This window comes from Oncorhynchus tshawytscha, linkage group LG34 (genome assembly GCF_018296145.1).
Source record: "Oncorhynchus tshawytscha isolate Ot180627B linkage group LG34, Otsh_v2.0, whole genome shotgun sequence".
Classification (NCBI taxonomy): domain Eukaryota; kingdom Metazoa; phylum Chordata; class Actinopteri; order Salmoniformes; family Salmonidae; genus Oncorhynchus; species Oncorhynchus tshawytscha.
In genome coordinates, this window is record NC_056462.1 from 14,964,196 (window position 1) to 14,980,059 (window position 15,864).

The following is a 15,864-nucleotide window of genomic DNA, read 5'->3' on the forward strand; positions in this document are numbered from 1 at the left end:
CAGTCAGACAGTCAGACAGTCGGTCAGATAGTCAGACAGTCAGTCGGTCAGACAGAGAGTCAGTCAGTCAGATTGTCAGAGTCAGTCAGACAGTCAGATAGTCAGTCAGTCAGATAGTCGGTCAGATAGTCAGACAGTCACTCAGTCAGACAGTAAGTCAGTGAGATAGTCAGTCAGTCAGTCACTCACTCAGACAGTCAGTCACTCAGACATTCAGTCAGATAGTCAGACAGTCAGTCACTCAGACATTCAGTCAGTAAGTTGGTCAGATAGTCAGACAGTCAGACAGTCACTCAGTCAGACAGTCAGTCAGTAAGTGAGGCAGATAGTCAGACAGTCAGTCTGTCAGTCACTCAGACAGTCAGTCAGTCGACAGCCCATCTCACCACACGCTCCAGACCAGCTGCAAAAAAACAACTTGTAATCCAATTCAGATGGAGGATTCCAGGAAAGTAGAGACTGATAGACTGTAACAGGAACATCTGGACAGACAGGGCTCTCTACACAATCACCTACTGTCAACAACATCATACACTTGGATTAGATCTTCTGGATTTCTCCAGTCCAGACCTTACTTGGGTATTTCCAAACATGAGGATCTGAAGGGAATAGGTGTGACTTTCGCTCACAGTTAAAAACGGTACATTTTATTTAGCTATTTCAGTCAAAAAAAGACAGGACGTTTCTTCTGTCAATTGCCATCATTAGAATCTACTAATCTCCAACGTGAGGGGGATCTATAATGTATGACCGATATATGATCAGAGTTTGATCAGCATTACTGTCACGCTCGTCCTCTTCTTCTGACGAGGAGTAGCAAGGATCGGACCAAAGCGCAGCGTTGTACGTGTTCATGACGATATTTATTCAACTCAGAACACTAAAACAAAAATAACAATGAGAATGATACGAAACAAAACAGTCCTTTCTGGTGACATACACAAAGCCCAAAAATAATCACCCACGACACACAATAGAAAACAGGCTCCCTAAATATGGTTCTCAATCAGGGACAACGATTGACAGCTGCCTCTGATTGAGAACCATACCAGGCCAAACACAGAAATAGCAAATCATAGAAAAACTAACATAGACAACCCACCCAACTCACGCCCTGACCATACTAAAACAAAAACATAACAAAATAACTAAGGCCAGAACGTGACATTACCCCCCCCAAAGCTGCGGACTCCGGCCGCAAAATCAGAACCTATAGGGGAGGGTCTGGGTGGGTGTCTGTCCGCGGGGGCAGCTCTGGCGCGGGACGTGGATTCCACTCCACCATAGTCTTTGTCCGCCTCCTCAACCGCCTCCGTGGCCTCTTTCGAGCGGCGACCCTCGCCGCCGACCTCGGACTGGGGATCCTAGCAATGGGTCCCGAAAGGACAGGAGATTCCGGACAGACGGGCGACTCCGGCGGCTCCGCACAGACGGGCGACTCCGGCAGCTCTGGACAGACGGGAGCACCTGTAGGGAGGAGACGGAGAGGGGGCTGCCACCGGAGGGCTGGTGCGTGGAGGTGGCACCGGAGCACCGAGTCTGCCCAACCCTACCTGGCTGAATGCTCCCCGTAGCCAGGCCAGTGCGGCGAGGTGGAATAGCCCACACTGGGCTATAGTGGCGAACTGGGGACACCATGCGTAGGGCTGGTGCCATGTACCCCGGCCCGAGGAGACGCACTGGAGACCAGATGCGCTGAGCCGGCTTCATGGCACCTGGCTCGATGCCCAACCTAGCCCGGAAGATACGAGGCGCTGCTATGTACCGCACCGGGGACACCGTGCGCCTCACAGCATAACATGGTGCCTGCCTGGTCCCTCTCTCTCCACGGTAAACACGGGGAGTTGGCGCAGGTCTCCTACCTGACTTCGCCACACTCCCCGTGTGCCCCCCACCAATACATTTTTGGGGCTGCCTCTCGGGCTTCCAGCCGCGCTGCCATGCTGCCTCCTCATACCGCCGCCTCTCAGCTTTTGCTGCCTCCAGCTCTGCCTTGGGGCGGCGATATTCCCCAGCCTGTGTCAAGGGTCCTTTGCCGTCCAGGATCTCCTCCCATGTTCAGGAGTCCTGAGATCGCTGCTGTTGCTGCTGCTGCCCATTACCACGCTGCTTGGTCCTTGGTGCTGGGCGATTCTGTCATGCTTGTCCTCTTCTTCTGACGCGGAGTAGCAAGGATCGGAACAAAGCGCAGCGTGGTACGTGTTCATGACGATATTTATTCAACTCAGAACACTAAAACAAAAATAACAACGAGAATGATACGAAACAAAACAGTCCCGCCTGGTGACATACACAAAGACAGAAAATAATCACCCACGAAACAATAGAAAACAGGCTACCTAAGTATGGTTCTCAATCAGGGACAATGATTGACAGCTGCCTCTGATTGAGAACCATACCAGGCCAAACACAGAAATAGCAAATCATAGAAAAACTAACATAGACAACCCACCCAACTCATGCCCTGACCATACTAAAACAAAGACATAACAAAAGAACTAAGGTCAGAACGTGACAATTACTGTATGAAAAATGAAAAATGGGATTATATTCACGCTTGAAACAGACAATGCTCATATGGGGTTGTCTGTGGACCAGTCAAAATAGAATGAGGCCGGTGTTGTGCCCTACTCTGGTCTGTATAGAATGGGGCTGGTGTTGTTGTGCCCTACTCTGGTCTGTATAGAATGGGGCCGGTGTTGTTGTGCCCTACTCTGGACTGTATAGAATGGGGCCGGTGTTGTGTCCTACTCTGGACTGTATAGAATGGGGCCGGTGTTGTGTGGACTGTGTGGGGCCGGTGTTGTTGTGCCCTACTCTGGACTGTATAGAATGGGGCCGGTGTTGTGCCCTACTCTGGACTGTATAGAATGGGGCCGGTGTTGTTGTGCCCTACTCTGGACTGTATAGAATGGGGCCGGTGTTGTGTCCTACTCTGGAATGTATAGAATGGGGCCGGTGTTGTTGTGCCCTACTCTGGACTGTATAGAATGGGGCCGGTGTTGTGTCCTACTCTGGAATGTATAGAATGGGGCCGGTGTTGTTGTGCCCTACTCTGGACTGTATAGAATGGGGCTGGTGTTGTGTCCTACTCTGGACTGTATAGAATGGGGCCGGTGTTGTGTCCTACTCTGGACTGTATAGAATGGGGCTGGACTGTATAGAATGGGGCTGGTTGTGCCCTACTCTGGACTGTATAGAATGGGGCCGGTGTTGTGCCCTACTCTGGAATGTATAGAATGGGGCCGGTGTTGTTGTGCCCTACTCTGGAATGTATAGAATGGGGCCGGTGTTGTTGTGCCCTACTCTGGAATGTATAGAATGGGGCCAGTGTTGTTGTGCCCTACTCTGGAATGTATAGAATGGGGCCAGTGTTGTTGTGCCCTACTCTGGACTGTATAGAATGGGGCCGGTGTTGTGCCCTACTCTGGACTGTATAGATGGGGCTGGTGTTGTTGTGTGCCCCTACTCTGGACTGTATAGAATGGGGATGGTGTTGTTGTGCCCTACTCTGGTCTGTATAGAATGGGGCCGGTGTTGTTGTGTCCTACTCTGGACTGTATAGAATGGGGATGGTGTTGTTGTGCCCTACTCTGGTCTGTATAGAATGGGGCCGGTGTTGTTGTGCCCTACTCTGGACTGTATAGAAGAACTCTGGACTGTATAGAATGGGGCCGGTGTTGTGTCCTACTCTGGAATGTATAGAATGGGGCTGGTGTTGTGCCCTATTCTGGACTGTATAGAATGGGGCCGGTGTTGTTGTGCCCTACTCTGGACTGTATAGAATGGGGCTGGTGTTGTTATCCCCTACTCTGGACTGTATAGAATGGGGCTGGTGTTGTTATGCCCTACTCTGGACTGTATAGAATGGGGCTGGTGTTGTTGTGCCCTACTCTGGACTGTATAGAATGGGGCCGGTGTTATGCCCTACTCTGGTCTGTATAGAATGGGGCTGGTGTTGTTGTGCCCTACTCTGGTCTGTATAGAATGGGGCCGGTGTTATTCCCTACTCTGGTCTGTATAGAATGGGGCTGGTGTTGTTGTGCCCTACTCTGGACTGTATAGAATGGGGAGGGTTTGGGCTACTCTGATAAACCTACATTAGCTTTATACAGAATGTTCTGAGAACAGGAGTGGTAAAAATGTAAATGAGAAACCAAAGGTAATGTGATTGGTAAGGTTTCAGTATCACCTTGTTAGTCATCAGACACAATAACTACCAAGCTAGATTTTTATTTTATTTATTTTACCTTTATTTAACCAGGTAGGCAAGTTGAGAACAAGTTCTCATTTACAATTGCGACCTGGCCAAGATAAAGCAAAGCAGTTCGACAGATACAACGACACAGAGTTACACATGGAGTAAAACAAACATACAGTCAATAATACAGTATAAACAAGTCTATATACAATGTGAGCAAATGAGGTGAGAAGGGAGGTAAAGGCAAAAAAGGCCATGGTGGCAAAGTAAATACAATATAGCAAGTAAAACACTGGAATGGTAGTTTTGCAATGGAAGAATGTGCAAAGTAGAAATAAAAATAATGGGGTGCAAAGGAGCAAAATAAATAAATAAATAAAAATTAAATACAGTTGGGAAAGAGGTAGTTGTTTGGGCTAAATTATAGGTGGGCTATGTACAGGTGCAGTAATCTGTGAGCTGCTCTGACAGTTGGTGCTTAAAGCTAGTGAGGGAGATAAGTGTTTCCAGTTTCAGAGATTTTTGTAGTTCGTTCCAGTCATTGGCAGCAGAGAACTGGAAGGAGAGGCGGCCAAAGAAAGAATTGGTTTTGGGGGTGACTAGAGAGATATACCTGCTGGAGCGTGTGCTACAGGTGGGAGATGCTATGGTGACCAGCGAGCTGAGATAAGGGGGACTTTACCTAGCAGGGTCTTGTAGATGACATGGAGCCAGTGGGTTTGGCGACGAGTATGAAGCGAGGGCCAGCCAACGAGAGCGTACAGGTCGCAATGGTGGGTAGTATATGGGGCTTTGGTGATAAAACGGATTGCACTGTGATAGACTGCATCCAATTTGTTGAGTAGGGTATTGGAGGCTATTTTGTAAATGACATCGCCAAAGTCGAGGACTGGTAGGATGGTCAGTTTTACAAGGGTATGTTTGGCAGCATGAGTGAAGGATGCTTTGTTGCGAAATAGGAAGCCAATTCTAGATTTAACTTTGGATTGGAGATGTTTGATATGGGTCTGGAAGGAGAGTTTACAGTCTAACCAGACACCTAAGTATTTGTAGTTGTCCACGTATTCTAAGTCAGAGCCGTCCAGAGTAGTGATGTTGGACAGGCTGGTAGGTGCAGGTAGCGATCGGTTGAAGAGCATGCATTTAGTTTTACTTGTATTTAAGAGCAATTGGAGGCCACGGAAGGAGAGTTGTATGGCATTGAAGCTTGCCTGGAGGGTTGTTAACACAGTGTCCAAAGAAGGGCCGGAAGTATACAGAATGGTGTCGTCTGCGTAGAGGTGGATCAGGGATTCACCAGCAGCAAGAGCGACCTCATTGATGTATACAGAGAAGAGAGTCGGTCCAAGAATTGAACCCTGTGGCACCCCCATAGAGACTGCCAGAGGTCCGGACAGCAGACCCTCCGATTTGACACACTGAACTCTATCAGAGAAGTAGTTGGTGAACCAGGCGAGGCAATTATTTGAGAAACCAAGGCTGTCGAGTCTGCCGATGAGGATGTGGTGATTGACAGAGTCGAAAGCCTTGGCCAGATCAATGAATACGGCTGCACAGTAATGTTTCTTATCGATGGCGGTTAAGATATCGTTTAGGACCTTGAGCGTGGCTGTGCACCCATGACCAGCTCTGAAACCAGATTGCATAGCAGAGAAGGTATGGTGAGATTCGAAATGGTCGGTAATCTGTTTGTTGACTTGGCTTTCGAAGACCTTAGAAAGGCACGGTAGGATAGATATAGGTCTGTAGCAGTTTGGGTCAAGAGTGTCCCCCTTTGAAGAGGGGGATGACCGCAGCTGCTTTCCAATCTTTGGGAATCTCAGACGACACGAAAGAGAGGTTGAACAGGCTAGTAATAGGGGTGGCAACAATTTCGGCAGATAATTTTAGAAAGAAAGGGTCCAGATTGTCTAGCCCGGCTGATTTGTAGGGGTCCAGATTTTGCAGCTCTTTCAGAACATCAGCTGAATGGATTTGGGAGAAGGAGAAATGGGGAAGGCTTGGGCGAGTTGCTGTTGGGGGTGCAGTGCTGTTGTCCGGGGTAGGAGTAGCCAGGTGGAAAGCATGGCCAGCCGTAGAAAAATGCTTATTGAAATTCTCAATTATGGTGGATTTATCATTGGTGACAGTGTTTCCTATCTTCAGTGCAGTGGGCAGCTGGGAGGAGGTGTTCTTATTCTCCATGGACTTTACAGTGTCCCAGAACTTTTTGAGTTAGTGTTGCAGGAAGCAAATTTCTGCTTGAAAAAGCTAGCCTTGGCTTTTCTAACTGCCTGTGTATAATGGTTTCTAGCTTCCCTGAACAGCTGCATATCACGGGGGCTGTTCGATGCTAATGCAGAACGCCATAGGATGTTTTTGTGTTGGTTAAGGGCAGTCAGGTCTGGGGAGAACCAAGGGCTATATCTGTTCCTGGTTCTAAATTTCTTGAATGGGGCATGTTTATTTAAGATGGTTAGGAAGGCATTTTTAAAAAATATCCAGGCATCCTCTACTGACGGGATGAGATCAATATCCTTCCAGGATACCCCGGCCAGGTCGATTAGAAAGGCCTGCTCGCAGAAGTGTTTCAGGGAGCGTTTTACAGTGATGAGTGGAGGTCGTTTGACCGCTGACCCATTACGGATGCAGGCAATGAGGCAGTGATCGCTGAGATCTTGGTTGAAGACAGCAGAGGTGTATTTAGAGGGGAAGTTGGTTAGGATGATATCTATGAGGGTGCCCGTGTTTAAGGCTTTGGGGAGGTACCTGGTAGGTTCATTGATAATTTGTGTGAGATTGAGGGCATCAAGTTTAGATTGTAGGATGGCTGGGGTGTTAAGCATGTTCCAGTTTAGGTCACCTAGCAGCACGAACTCTGAAGATAGATGGGGGGCAATCAGTTCACATATGGTGTCCAGAGCACAGCTGGGGGCAGAGGGTGGTCTATAGCAGGTGGCAACGGTGAGAGACTTGTTTTTAGAGAGGTGGATTTTTAAAAGTAGAAGTTCAAATTGTTTGGGTACAGACCTGGATAGTAGGACAGAACTCTGCAGGCTATCTTTGCAGTAGATTGCAACACCGCCCCCTTTGGCAGTTCTATCTTGTCTGAAAATGTTGTAGTTTGGAATTAAAATTTCTGAATTTTTGGTGGTCTTCCTAAGCCAGGATTCAGACACAGCTAGAACATCCGGGTTGGCTGAGTATGCTAAAGCAGTGAATAGAACAAACTTAGGGAGGAGGCTTCTAATGTTAACATGCATGAAACCAAGGCTATTACGGTCACAGAAGTCATCAAAAGAGAGCGCCTGGGGAATAGGAGTGGAGCTAGGCACTGCAGGGCCTGGATTCACCTCTACATCGCCAGAGGAACATAGGAGGAGTAGAATAAGGGTACGGCTAAAAGCTATGAGAATTGGTCGTCTAGAACGTCTGGAACATAGAGTAAAAGGAGGTTTCTGGGGGCGATAAAATAGCATCAAGGTATAATGTACAGACAAATGTATGGTAGGATGTGAATACAGTGGAGGTAAACCTAGGTATTGAGTGATGAAGAGAGAGATATTGTCTCTAGAAACATCATTGAAACCAGGAGATGTCATTGCATGTGTGGGTGGTGGAACTAATAGGTTGGATAAGGTATAGTGAGCAGGACTAGAGGCTCTACAGTGAAATAAGCCAATAAACACTAACCAGAACAGCAATGGACAAGACATATTGACATTAAGGAGAGGCATGCTTAGTCGAGTGATCAAAAGGGTCCGGTGAGTGGAGAGGTTGGTTGGTGATTTAGACAGCTAGCCAGGCCATCGGTAGCAAGCTAGCATAGGATGGAGGTCTGTTGTTAGCCACCTCTTGCGTTCTGTCAGTAGATTAGTGGGGTTCCGTGTGGTAGAGGGGATTAATCCAAATCACACAACAACAAAAATAAAAACAATAGATATAGTTATAGATGCCCAAGAAGAAAACATAATAATAATAAAAATAAATAAATTGTCCGATTGTCTATTCAGATAGCAGCCGGTAAGATAGCTAACGGTTAGCAGGCCGCAGATGGGCGTTCAGGTAACGTCGCGACGGAGGAGCCAGCCGGATCTCCTTCGGGTAGATAACGTCGGCAGTCCAGTTATGAAGGCCCGGTGGGGCTCCGCGTAGGCAGTAGAACGGGTCCGGATAGGTGACTGCAGCCCAGGAGTGATTGATGGAACTCAGGAGTGATTGACGGAGCTGGCTAGCTCCGGAATAATTGATGTTTGCTCCGGAATCGACGAAGGCCGATAGTCACACGGATAGCAGCTAGCTAGCTGTGAGATCCGGGTATGAATGTCCAGAGAGCAGTCGAAATCCAGGGACATGGAGAGAAATTGGTCCGGTATGTTCCGTTCCGTTCCGAGCCGCGCTGCTCCGTACAGAACTGGCGATAGATTTTCGAGCTAAAGGATAGCTGATGACCACAAACCGTGGTTAGCTGAATACTAACGATTTGCCAGTAAAGGAGCTCACTAGCTTCTGGATTAGCTTCTGGCTAGTTTCAGGCTAGCTTCTTGGAGGATTACAGATTTGAGGTAAATAATACTTTTTTATAAATATAAATTGGTGAGGCGGGTTGCAGGAGAGTGTTTTGAAGATGAGTTGATGGAAAATAAAAATGAAATGTATGTGAAAAAAAGTTGTAAATATATATATATACAGGACACGACAAGACGAGGACAAAAGACGTCTGAACTGCTATGCCACCTTGGAGATCACACACTATCTGATAAATGGTTACTACAAGTCATTATTTGATCACTGGTCATTGGTTACTACAGGCGACCCCGTAGATCTGTGATAATCTGATATCCGATCCCCCTCCTAAAAGGTAAGCCTGACCTACACTTTTCTTTCTTTCCTAAATCACATTAACCTCCCAAACATCTTCCAGCCCAGCCGTCCCCTTCTCTAACCTCTCTTACCCAACACATACTTAGGTTGTGTCCCAAATGGCACCCTATTCCCTACACAGTGCACATACTGCTATGGGCCCTATAGGTTGTGTAATATATAGAGAATAGGATGCCATTTGGGATGCAGAGTTACGCCTCTCCCTTACACAAGTACGGCCCAATTAAGCATCACACCAATATCTGTAGCGGACAGGTCCCACTCTTATCCGCCCTCTGCCCATTTAAGCTGAAACACACTCCGCCGTTTACACAAGAGCTCCATAAAAGTGCCCAGGCAGAGCTATCTATCTATCTCCCTTCCTTCCTTGCCTGCCATTCATTCAGCCTGTATTGGGTTAGTGCGCTAACTGGCGCTAACGCTAACCCATTGGTGAGTAGTTAGCATAGCCAGGCAGAATTAATGGGAGTCAGAGGGATCTAATAGGTTAGCCCATGATCACATGTCATTGACAAGGCCTGTTAGCCTGACCTGTGCCATTCCAAGCCTGCGCTAGCTGCTAGCCACCAATCCCTACCAACCCCATTGATCATTTTGCGCTAGCTGCTTCAGTCAGTGCTGTTAATCAATTTAGGGGCCGGGGCTGTAGGATGAGGAGCCAGTAATGATGCTCTCTGCTCTCTCCCCAGAGACAGGGCATTATGAAGAAGTTACATTATTTATCAGCAGGGCCTGGACGGGGCCTCCATTAGCCCCCACTCAATTGAGTCGCTGGCTATGAAGGGAGGAGTGGATGGAGAGAGGAATAAAGAGATGCAGAGAGATAACGAATAGAGGAGAGAGGGATGAAGAGAGGTAAAGAGGAGAGGAGAGAGGGATAAAGAGATGGAGAGAGATAACGAATAGAGGAGAGGGATGGGAAAGGAGGGTGTGTGTCAGTGCGTTCGTGTGTACGTGCATGTGCAAGTGTGTCTGAAAGAGAGAAAAAGAGTGAACAGAAAGGCCGAGGGAGGAAAGAGGGAGAGAGAGAGGGAAAGTGAGAGGGGGAAAGAGTGAGGAGAGAGAGAGAGGAACGAGGGAGGAGAGCGAAGGGGAATGCAAATTCTCGTTAATACACACACTGTCTAGCCTCTCGGCGTAAACCTTCCACTTCACACAAGAGTGTTCCCTCTAACTGTCAGCTCAGCAGCCCAACACAAATAGTGACTGTATGGCCTCGTTGTGCTGTCTCCCTCTCACTCTGTGTGGCCTGACCCATCGCCATGGACGAGGTGTGTCTATTCCATGTATTATGTGTTCATTAATACACAGATAACAATCATCAAGTGCCAAAACTGGATATCAAAATTCAATGAATGAGTATCGAGATGAATGATCTCCAAAAAGCAGCCGAGAGAATGTGTTTTGACAAGCAAGCCCTCACGAACTAGGCCTACCCAAGACACCACAACACCCAAACCTCCCCAGCCTCCCCAGCCCGACAGACAGACAGACAGACAGACAGACAGACAGACAGACAGACAGACAGACAGACAGACAGACAGACAGACAGACAGACAGACAGACAGACAGACAGACAGACAGACAGACAGACAGACAGACAGACAGACAGACAGACAGACAGACAGACAGACAGACAGACAGACAGACAGACAGACAGACAGACAGACCAGACAGACAGACAGCAGACAGACAGACAGACAGACAGACAGACAGACAGACAGACAGACAGACAGACAGACAGACAGACAGACAGACAGACAGACAGACAGACAGACAGACAGACAGGTTTTGCCCTTGGTGACTAGACACAGCATTGACCCAGGAGGTCTACACAAATCTAGGGTCAGTTATCACACACGCACACACACACACACACACACACTCATCCACCACACCTCACGTTAGCCACAAACATAACTCACCCACTGTAACCAACACATGGGCTTTCAATCAGCTATCCCAACCATTCCAGGCATTTGGGGTAAGTGTTGTGTTTGTGGTGGTTAGGATGGTCGGGAGGACACCTCAGGCCAACACATCATGAGGGGTCTGGGAGGGGTCGGACATATAGAGAAAGGCTATTCTGAGGATGCCTCTGTCTGAACTGAGAATTATGTTATGGCTGGAGACTGGAATGTGGTTAACTTGTTTATTCCTATAAGGGGGAAATGTCTCTCCAAGTCCACCATGTGCTGTACCAGACTGAATACAGGAGATGTCCACCTATAGATGAACAGAAGAGGAACTGAGAAATGTGCCATTTCCTCTGTATAAGATCTAGGTTAAATGTCTAAGCTAAGACTGGACTCATTTTTATAGTGTTAACTACACAGAAAAATACCCCATTCTCTGAGATAATGTTGCATACGAATGATCAATATCACTATCAACACTAGGATTTAGAGATACAGTAGACATGTCCCTTTCACTCCTTCTATTATCCTGTCTTTAGCGAACCCAACAGCTATCTGTTATCAGACCATTGCAGAAATATCACATCTTTAGAACTATGTAACACAGGCATTGCATCACAATCGTTATATCTATTTAAAAGTTTGAATAAAGCCAAACTGTCACGTCTACAGTGTGCCCCACAACAACAAAAAACAAACAAATTGTTCATTTATAATAAAACACAAACCTGAATTTGACAAGAATGCTGCAGGATTCAACAATTGTACTAAATCATGGACAAGGACAAATTCCAGTCCTTTGAGTAATCTGATATGTCATCTTCAATGATGTCAGGAGATCTGGCCCTGCTGCTCAGGGTCTCACAGTCACACAGGCTCGCTCTGCATCCATGAGACATGGAACACACACACACATACATACATATGTGCACACAATGCACGCACACTAACACACGCATGTGCACGCGCGCGCAAACACACACGATGGAAAAGATAGATAGCCTATGTTGATTATTTAAAGCAAGTAATTTAGCAATGAGACACAGCTTCCCTCCAAATGGACACTGACGTTGAGATGAAGATCACTGTTAATATCCAATTAAATATCGCAAATCTTGGTTTTGCATCTTGGTTTTGCTGCTACATGCATGATGCATGAACATAGATCAAATAATCTGCATGACATTTACCAATGGAAAGTAAAAATGTGAAGTTGATACTATTTCTGAGTACAAGAGGCCTACATCAGTAGCATATTAGATTTAATCACAACAAATACAGATGGACAGACTGATATGAAACATCATACCAACACAATGCATCACAAAGGTTAACCATCAATGCAGACTGACACATTGAAATACACACATTGTGCACACACACTATTAATATTGTTCACAAGTACGTGTTCCAACTGTAGAATACACGACAATACAATGTTACAAATATGAAATTAATCCCACATTCTACTAACGTTAATTGCCAATCAATCTCTGTTGCCAAATATGATAGACAGAAAAGTTTGAAGCCTCAAAATACATTTTCACTGTCTCTATCCCTTTTAAAAAGTTGCAAATACTATTTTCTTATAAGCAATAGATCTAGTCAACCGAACATACTCATTCCCCCAAGGTTGTTGATGTTTTGACGGGTAAAAAATAAAGTTTACAGTACCTTATAAACAGCTATCAAGCTCGCTCTCAACCCTCCCATACTATACAGCTGCCTGTCTCTGGTCTCCTCGCGCTGGCGTCAGGGAGTCGCTGGGCCGTCGCACCCTCCGCGGAGCGCCAGTATCATGCCGCGGGATACAGTTTGGGGCGGTCCGTGAATAACAAGACCTACTTTTACACATCTAACATTTTCATGCACTGTGGAATGGATTATGTAACTGTAAAACAATGTATTCTTTCGTGGAGTTTTTTTAAAAAGAGGGCTAGCTCTTTTGCTATTTTGGCAGTGGAGACTCTAGCCAAGTTGATTGCCTGTAGAGGACTATACACTCATCTGACTCCTGTTTCTTGTTAAAAGATACAGTTATGTGCTACATCTTTTATGTGCAAATTGCATGAATGAGAAAAGAAGTACATTTAGCATATTTATTTTACGAAGCTGTGAACATTTTTGAGGGTTTGATTCATTGTGATTAGATAGCAGAACATTCTTGCAGATGGATTGGCACAGCTGTTTTTGATGAACAGTTGCATTTATTCAAAAGATACATTTATTGCCATTGATGTATTGCTGATTCAACAAAATGGCCACACACATTCACACACTGTAAATAAAGATTGTGATAATTTCTTGTTGAAGGAATGAATAGAATAAATTATAAATTAATGCATATAACCGACATAAAACGTAGGTTATTCTGGTGTAATATACTATATAATATAGTAGTTTAGGCCATTTAGCAGACGCTTTTATTCAAAGTTACTTACAGTCAAGCATGTATACATATACATTCTTATATTATACTGAACAAAAATATGAACACAACATGCAACAATTTAAAAGATTTTACAGAGTTACAGTTCATATAAGGATATCAGTCAATTGAAATAAATAAATTAGGTCCTAATCAACGGATTTTACATGACTGGTCAGGGCGCAGCCATGGGTGGGCCTGGAAGGGCCACTTGGGAGCCATGCCCAGGAAATCAGAATTAGTTTTTCCACACAAAGGGGCTTTATTATAGACAGAAATATATATGGTCTCAGACGATCCCTCGGGTGATGAAGCCGGATGTGGAGGTCCTGGGCTGGCGTGGTTACAATGTGGTCTGCGGTTGTGAGGCCGGTTGGACGTACTGCCAAATTCTCTAAAACGACGTTGGAGGTGACTTGTGGTAGAGAAATTAACATTTCATTTTCTGCCAACAGCTCTGGTGGACATTCCTGCAGTCAGCATGCCAATTTCACGCTACCTCAAAACTTGAGACATTTGTAGCATTGTGTTGTGTGACAAAACTGCACATTTTAGAGTGGCCTTTTATTCCCCCAGCACAAGGTGCACCTGTGTAATGATCATGCTGTTTAATCAACTTATTCATATGCCACACCTGTCAGGTGGACGAATTATCTTGGCAAATGAGAAACGCTCACAAACAGGGATGTAATCAAATTTGTTCACAACATTTAAGAGAAATAAGTTTGTTCTGCATATGGAACATTTCTGGGATCTTTTATTTTAGCTCATGAAACATCGGATCAGCACTTTACATGGTGCGTTTATATTTTTGTTCAGTATACATTCAGTAACCAGAATATGCCAATTTACTATAGACCTAATATAAGCAAGTTAAAAATACACCTTCTGTCTCAGAACTGGATCAGTAATCTCTTGCAAATATGAGAGAGCCCGATAACACTGGTGTGGTTATCTGAGGGAACTGATCTGAACTTTTGAACTGATCTGTGCTAAGCTTGTTCTTAGTTTCCCTTCTTTGATTGTGGCGCGATAAGCACTATTTATGTACTCGGGAGAACTAAAGTGTCTAAGGCAAGTGTCAACACAAAGAGCATGTTCTGTCATGTCCTCATATAGGCTACCATCTCAAATGAACACCTTGCTCTAGGGGCCTAAAGACAGTGTTTTAAAGTAAAGTGGAGAATGACAGCTGTGTTACAACTTAACAACAATGGGCCTGTGTTAAATGTGGGGAAAGATGGCTTAGTTTGTATCAACCCTCATTTTGATTGTTGCACTGTCAGAGAGAACGAAGCTGCAACGATTCATCAAACCATCTCATTAATACTGCATGCTAATGCATGAAAATAGACGTTAGGGTATCAGGCAGGCAGCAGGCAGGCTGGACGACAGGAACATTAAGTTTAATTTCCTCTCTCAGATTTGTGTGAGAGAGATGATACTAGACTGCAGACATAAACCCATTTTATATGTATTGACTGAATTGATAAATAGGCTCAATACATAGGCTAATAATAATTACTGATAGTTTACAATTGTGGGATAGTGCACCATAGCCAAGCCTGCATCTGGAAGCCTGGAAGAAAATGAAGCAAAGAATAGAATACACTAGAATATGACATGATAGACTACAATATAATGTAACATACTGCAATAGAACAGAATAGAATAGGCCTATGCCATGATGACAGTGGACCTGACATTATCATAAAATTACCATTGACATAATTTATGAGAAATAGGCTAAATAGATCTTCCTTTTGAGATGAATGATGTTAAATTTCGAAGATTTTTTTACCGGTCAAGAATTTTCACCGGTTAAGTTTGACATGGCTATTTGGCAAATTGGAGGGAATCGCCGCCGGCAGCAAACAGAGACAAGCCGGTGGAACTAGATTCTCCTCAGGACTACTAGCGGCGGAGGAAAACCGCTGAAAGTGGAAGTTACTAGCGCAGGTTACGTCACGGGGCTGGCGACAGAATGTCTGAGTGAGGCGAGAGCAAGCTGCACGTGAACGTGAAGTGAAATCTGGGAAAACAGTGCGATGCGCGAGCGTGTTGGGAGCAGTTGAGGAGAAAAGACAAGGACTCTCGGAGGAGCCCTGAATTAGAATAAAATTGTCAGCAAATTTGATTACTTTGCTGTTTTAGAGCAGCAACAGTGTCTGCTTGCTCTCTCTTGTTCTGTACTTTTACAGACTGCAACTCACTGTCCAAATACTGTAAATTAATTAGTTTGCAAAGCTGGCAGCCACCTGTAGGCAAATATTTGCATTATGTCACCATCATATCTGATAAACACAGAGATAAAACAATGCACATGTTCTGTTCCAGACAGACTATCAGTGTAAGCATAATTGTAATCAATTTATCAAACCTATTTGAATCAGAACCTTTACAAAATATTTTGATTACTTGATTTCAAAAGAATGTGTGCATTTGCTGATATACAC

General features: G+C 45.3%; 1 protein-coding gene across 3 annotated transcripts in view; it reads right to left on the reverse strand.

Annotated features, from left to right (window-relative positions):
* LOC112232041 (mothers against decapentaplegic homolog 1-like) overlaps nucleotides 1-12,787 on the reverse strand; it is a 34,295-nt gene extending 21,508 nt beyond the window's left edge. For all 3 annotated transcript variants that reach the window (XM_042311861.1, XM_042311860.1, XM_042311859.1), the window contains exon 1: nucleotides 12,655-12,787. The gene's annotated coding sequence lies outside the window, so the exon portion shown is untranslated. The remainder of the gene's footprint in view (nucleotides 1-12,654) is intronic.
* Nucleotides 12,788-15,864: the final 3,077 nt, after the last annotated feature.